This window comes from Scyliorhinus canicula, chromosome 7, assembly GCF_902713615.1.
Source record: "Scyliorhinus canicula chromosome 7, sScyCan1.1, whole genome shotgun sequence".
NCBI lineage: Eukaryota > Metazoa > Chordata > Chondrichthyes > Carcharhiniformes > Scyliorhinidae > Scyliorhinus > Scyliorhinus canicula.
Window position 1 is genome coordinate 1,323,199 of NC_052152.1, and position 7,048 is coordinate 1,330,246.

The window sequence follows — 7,048 nt, forward strand, 5'->3', positions numbered from 1 at the left end:
AGCGTGGATAGGGATCTGACGCAGCGTGGATAGGGATCTGACAGGGCGTGGATAGGGATCTGACAGGGCGTGGATAGGGATCTGACAGGGCGTGGATAGGGATCTGACGCAGCGTGGATAGGGTTCTGACAGGGCGTGGATAGGGATCTGACAGGGCGTGGATAGGGATCTGACAGGGCGTGGATAGGGATCTGACTGGGCGTGGATAGGGATCTGACAGGGCGTGGATAGGGATCTGACGCAGCGTGGATAGGGATCTGACTGGGCGTGGATAGGGATCTGACAGGGCGTGGATAGGGATCTGACAGGGCGTGGATAGGGATCTGACAGGGCGTGGATAGGGATCTGACAGGGCGTGGATAGGGATCTGACAGGGCGTGGATAGGGATCTGACAGGGCGTGGATAGGGATCTGACAGGGTGTGGATAGGGATCTGACTGGACGTGGATAGGGATCTGACAGGGCGTGGATAGGGATCTGACAGGGTGTGGATAGGGATCTGACTGGACGTGGATAGGGATCTGACAGGGCGTGGATAGGGATCTGACAGGGTGTGGATAGGGATCTGACGCAGCGTGGATAGGGATCTGACAGGGCGTGGATAGGGATCTGACAGGGCGTGGATAGGGATCTGACAGGGCGTTGATAGGGATCTGACGCAGCGTGGATAGGGATCTGACAGGGCGTGGATAGGGATCTGACAGGGCGTGGATAGGGATCTGACAGGGCGTGGATAGGGATCTGACAGGGCGTGGATAGGGATCTGACGCAGCGTGGATAGGGATCTGACGCAACGTGGATATGGATCTGACAGGGCGTGGATAGGGATCTGACAGGGCATGGATAGGGATCTGACGCAGCGTGGATAGGGATCTGACTGGGTGAGGATAGGGATCTGACAGGGCGTGGATAGGGATCTGACTGGGTGTGGATAGGGATCTGACAGGGCGTGGATAGGGATCTGACGCAGCGTGGATAGGGATCTGACACGGCGTTGATAGGGATCTGACTGGGTGTGGATAGGGATCTGACAGGGCGTGGATAGGGATCTGACAGGGCGTCGATAGGGATCTGACAGGGCGTGGATAGGGATCTGACAGGGCGTGGATAGGGATCTGACAGGGCGTTGATAGGGATCTGACTGGGTGTGGATAGGGATCTGACAGGGCGTGGATAGGGATCTGACAGGGCGTGGATAGGAATCTGACAGGGCGTGGATAGGAATCTGACTGGGCGTGGATAGGGATCTGACAGGGCGTGGATAGGGATCTGACAGGGCGTGGATAGGGATCTGACTGGGCGTGGATAGGGATCTGACGCAGCGTGGATAGGGATCTGACAGGGTGTGGATAGGGATCTGACGCAGCGTGGATAGGGATCTGACGCAGCGTGGATAGGGATCTGACTGGGCGTGGATAGGGATCTGACAGGGTGTGGATAGGGATCTGACTGGGCGTGGATAGGGATCTGACAGGGCGTGGATAGGGATCTGACAGGGTGTGGATAGGGATCTGACTGGGCGTGGATAGGGATCTGACAGGGCGTGGATAGGGATCTGACGCAGCGTGGATAGGGATCTGACTGGGCGTGTATAGGGATCTGACAGGGCGTGGATAGGGATCTGACGCAGCGTGGATAGGGATCTGACAGGGTGTGGATAGGGATCTGACAGGGCGTGGATAGGGATCTGACGCAGCGTGGATAGGGATCTGACTGGGCGTGGATAGGGATCTGACAGGGCGTGGATAGGGATCTGACGCAGCGTTGATAGGGATCTGACGCAGCGTGGATAGGGATCTGACAGGGTGTGGATAGGGATCTGACTGGGCGTGGATAGGGATCTGACTGGGCATGGATAGGGATCTGACGCAGCGTGGATAGGGATCTGACTGGGCGTGGATAGGGATCTGACAGGGCGTGGATAGGGATCTGACAGGGCGTGGATAGGGATCTGACGCAGCGTGGATAGGGATCTGACTGGGCGTGGATAGGGATCTGACAGGGCGTGGATAGGGGTCTGACAGGGCGTGGATAGGGATCTGACTGGGCGTGGATAGAGATCTGACTGGGCGTGGATAGGGATCTGACTGGGCGTGGATAGGGATCTGACAGGGCGTGAATAGGGATCTGACGCAGCGTGGATAGGGATCTGACAGGGCGTGGATTGGGATCTGACAGGGCGTGGATAGGGATCTGACAGGGCGTGGATAGGGATCTGACGCAGCGTGGATAGGGATCTGACAGGGCGTGGATAGGGATCTGACGCAGCGTGGATAGGGATCTGACAGGGCGTGGATAGGGATCTGACAGGGCGTGGATAGGGATCTGACAGGGTGTGGATAGGGATCTGACAGGGCGTGGATAGGGATCTGACAGGGCGTGGATAGGGATCTGACGCAGCGTGGATAGGGATCTGACTGGGCGTGGATAGGGATCTGACAGGGCGTGGATAGGGATCTGACAGGGCGTGGATAGGGATCTGACAGGGTGTGGATAGGGATCTGACGCAGCATGGATAGGGATCTGACAGGGCGTGGATAGGGATCTGACAGGGTGTGGATAGGGATCTGACAGGGCGTGGATAGGGATCTGACAGGGTGTGGATAGGGATCTGACAGGGCGTGGATAGGGATCTGACGCAGCGTGCATAGGGATCTGACAGGGCGTGGATAGGGATCTGACAGGGTGTGGATAGGGATCTGACAGGGCGTGGATAGGGATCTGACAGGGCGTGGATAGGGATCTGACAGGGTGTGGATAGGGATCTGACAGGGCGTGGATAGGGATCTGACAGGGCGTGGATAGGGATCTGACAGGGCGTGGATAGGGATCTGACGCAGCGTGGATAGGGATCTGACGCAACGTGGATAGGGATCTGACAGGGCGTGGATAGGGATCTGACTGGGTGTGGATAGGGATCTGACAGGGCGTGGATAGGGATCTGACTGGGTGTGGATAGGGATCTGACAGGGCGTGGATAGGGATCTGACAGGGCGTGGATAGGGATCTGACAGGGCGTGGATAGGGATCTGACTGGGTGTGGATAGGGATCTGACAGGGCGTGGATAGGGATCTGACAGGGCGTGGATAGGGATCTGACAGGGCGTGGATAGGGATCTGACAGGGCGTGGATAGGGATCTGACTGGGCGTGGATAGGGATCTGACAGGGCCTGGATAGGGATCTGACGCAGCGTGGATAGGGATCTGACGCAGCGTGGATAGGGATCTGACGCAGCGTGGATAGGGATCTGACTGGGCGTGGATAGGGATCTGACGCAGCGTGGATAGGGATCTGACAGGGTGTGGATAGGGATCTGACAGGGTGTGGATAGGGATCTGACTGGGCGTGGATAGGGATCTGACGCAGCGTGGATAGGGATCTGACGCAGCGTGGATAGGGATCTGACTGGGCGTGGATAGGGATCTGACAGGGTGTGGATAGGGATCTGACAGGGTGTGGATAGGGATCTGACTGGACGTGGATAGGGATCTGACAGGGCGTGGATAGGGATCTGACAGGGTGTGGATAGGGATCTGACGCAGCGTGGATAGGGATCTGACAGGGTGTGGATAGGGATCTGACAGGGCGTGGATAGGGATCTGACTGGGCGTGGATAGGGATCTGACAGGGCGTGGATAGGGATCTGACTGGGCGTGGATAGGGATCTGACTGGGCGTGGATAGGGATCTGACAGGGCGTGAATAGGGATCTGACAGGGCGTGGATAGGGATCTGACGCAGCGTGGATAGGGATCTGACAGGGCGTGGATAGGGATCTGACAGGGCGTGGATAGGGATCTGACAGGGTGTGGATAGGGATCTGACGCAGCGTGGATAGGGATCTGACAGGGTGTGGATAGGGATCTGACAGGGTGTGGATAGGGATCTGACAGGGCGTGGATAGGGATCTGACGCAGCGTGGATAGGGATCTGACAGGGTGTGGATAGGGATCTGACGCAGCGTGGATAGGGATCTGACAGGGTGTGGATAGGGATCTGACAGGGCGTGGATAGGGATCTGACGCAGCGTGGATAGGGATCTGACAGGGCGTGGATAGGGATCTGACAGGGCGTGGATAGGGATCTGACTGGGCGTGGATAGGGATCTGACGCAGCGTGGATAGGGATCTGACAGGGTGTGGATAGGGATCTGACAGGGTGTGGATAGGGATCTGACAGGGCGTGGATAGGGATCTGACAGGGCGTGGATAGGGATCTGACAGGGCGTGGATAGGATCTGACAGGGCGTGGATAGGGATCTGACAGGGCGTGGATAGGGATCTGACAGGGCGTGGATAGGGATCTGACAGGGCGTGGATAGGGATCTGACGCAGCGTGGATAGGGATCTGACAGGGCGTGGATAGGGATCTGACGCAGCGTGGATAGGGATCTGACGCAGCGTGGATAGGGATCTGACGCAGCGTGGATAGGGATCTCACTGGGCGTGGATAGGGATCTGACGCAGCGTGGATAGGGATCTGACGCAGCGTGGATAGGGATCTCACTGGGCGTGGATAGGGATCTGACGCAGCGTGGATAGGGATCTGACAGGGCGTGGATAGGGATCTGACAGGGCGTGGATAGGGATCTGACAGGGCGTGGATAGGGATCTGACGCAGCGTGGATAGGGATCTGACGCAGCGTGGATAGGGATCTGACGCAGCGTGGATAGGGATCTGACAGGGCGTGGATAGGGATCTGACTGGGCGTGGATAGGGATCTGACAGGGCATGGATAGGGATCTGACGCAGCGTGGATAGGGATCTGACAGGGCGTGGATAGGGATCTGACAGGGCGTGGATAGGGATCTGACAGGGCGTGGATAGGGATCTGACGCAGCGTGGATAGGGATCTGACAGGGCGTGGATAGGGATCTGACGCAGCGTGGATAGGGATCTGACAGGGCGTGGATACGGATCTGACAGGGCGTGGATAGGGATCTGACAGGGCGTGGATAGGGATCTGACGCAGCGTGGATAGGGATCTGACTGGGCGTGGATAGGGATCTGACAGGGCGTGGATAGGGATCTGACGCGCCATGGGCTGTACCACCCATATCATTATTGAACACGGATGCAGAGCTACTGATGAAGGTCTTGTCTGGCCGCCTGGAACCCTGCCTCCCAGGAGTCAGAACGAAGGAGCAAACGGGTATGTTAAGGGAGGACAGTTGTCGGTCAATATTCAGAGGCTGGTTAATGTGCTATTGTCCCCCTCCCCATTGTAGCCACCTGGGGTGGCCACGTCCCGATTACAAAATGGACACTCGCAGAGAATGAAGGGAAAATGGACAATGCTGAGAAAGCAAGCAGGAGCAAGGTTTGTCTGTTGATTGGAGCTGCAGCTCCCAGACAAGACCGATACTGCAAATCCATTACCATACTAATGAGGCATGTCCGGGGACAAAAGGGTAACATTTAGGTAAACGATACTAAAGCAGACACCCCGGCGCCAGAGGAGACTAGAACAAAGCCAGGCCAACAGCCACCTAGGGCCCGCCCAGCAATCAGGGCAGCCACCCCTTTATTGGAGGAAATCGATACCAATGATCAGGATACGGCCCAATTAATTGGGACCTAGTTCAAGGCCCGTCAAAAGCACGCGAAGCCCCCTTTGGGTAAAGAAGCCCCCAAGAGAGAATCGCTCCCTTGGCCTTGGCTCTCAGCGACGAGAGGCCTGCCTAGCAGCTGCACCAGAATGAGTAAGTCAAAGTCAACACACGCTAACGAGATAGATGCTCCTAGCTACTATTCCGTACCATTCGACCCCAGCAGCCATCAGAAACCGGACAACGGCCATTGGTTCCTCTGACTGAGGGGGCGCCCGAAGCTAAGTATAGGCTTTAGTAGTAGTGATAGTTTAGTTGGTAGAGTTTGTGCATGAGTATATTTCGCTGTGTGTGTCATAATGAACATTGTTTTCGAACTTATTAACTGGTGTTATCAAGTCTTTGATCAGTATTCGGGTTTGAACCTTGTGGCGGTATCAGAAAGATACCTGCGACTCTTGAGCAAACGTAATTAGAATTAAGGATGGCGACCATATTAACCGCCATAAACAGCCAATCAAAGAGAGAACACGACGAGCAACACCATCCCTTGAAATGGAGGTGATTATCTCACAAGATGCGGAAAAGGTGTTTGATCGGATGGAGTGGGGCTATTTAGAACAAAGAAAGAAGAACAAAGAAAAATTACAGCACAGGAACAGGCCCTTTTGCCCTCCCAGCCTGCGCCGATCCAGATCCTCTATCTAAACTGTCGCCTATTTTCTAAGGATCTGTATCCCTCTGCTCCCCCGCCCATTCATGTATCTGTCTAGATACATCTTAAATGACGCTATCGTGCCCGCCTCTACCACCTCCGCCGGCAATGCGTTCCAGGCATCCACCACCCTCTGCGTAAAGAACTTTCCACGCATATCTCCCTTAAACTTTTCCTCTCACCTTGAACTCGTGACTCCTAGTAATTGAGTCCCCCACTCTGGGAAAAAGCTTGTTGCTATCAACTCTGTCTATACCTCTCAAGATTTTGTAGACCTCATGAGGTCCCCCTCAACCTCCGTCTTTCTAATAAAAATAATCCTAATCTATTCAACCTTTCTTCATAGCCAACACCCTCCATACCAGGCAACATCCTGGTGAACCTCCTCTGCACCTTCTCCAAAGCATCCACATCCTTTTAATGTGGCGACCAGAACTGCACGCAGTATTCCAAATGTGGCCGAACCAAAGTCCTATACAACTGTAACTTGACCTGCCAACTCTTTACTAAATACCCCTTCCGATGAAGGAAAGCATGCTGTATGCCTTCTTGACCACTCTATCGACCTGCGTACCTTCAGGTAAATGGACCTGAACACCCAGATCTCTCTGTACATCAATTTTCCCCAGGGCTTTTTCATTTACCATATAGTTCGCTCTTGAATTGGATCTTCCAAATGCAACCCTCGATTTGCCCGGATTGAACTCCATTTGCTATTTCTCCACCCAACTCTCCAATCTATCTATATCTCTGTGTATTCTCTGACAGACCCCTTCCTATCTG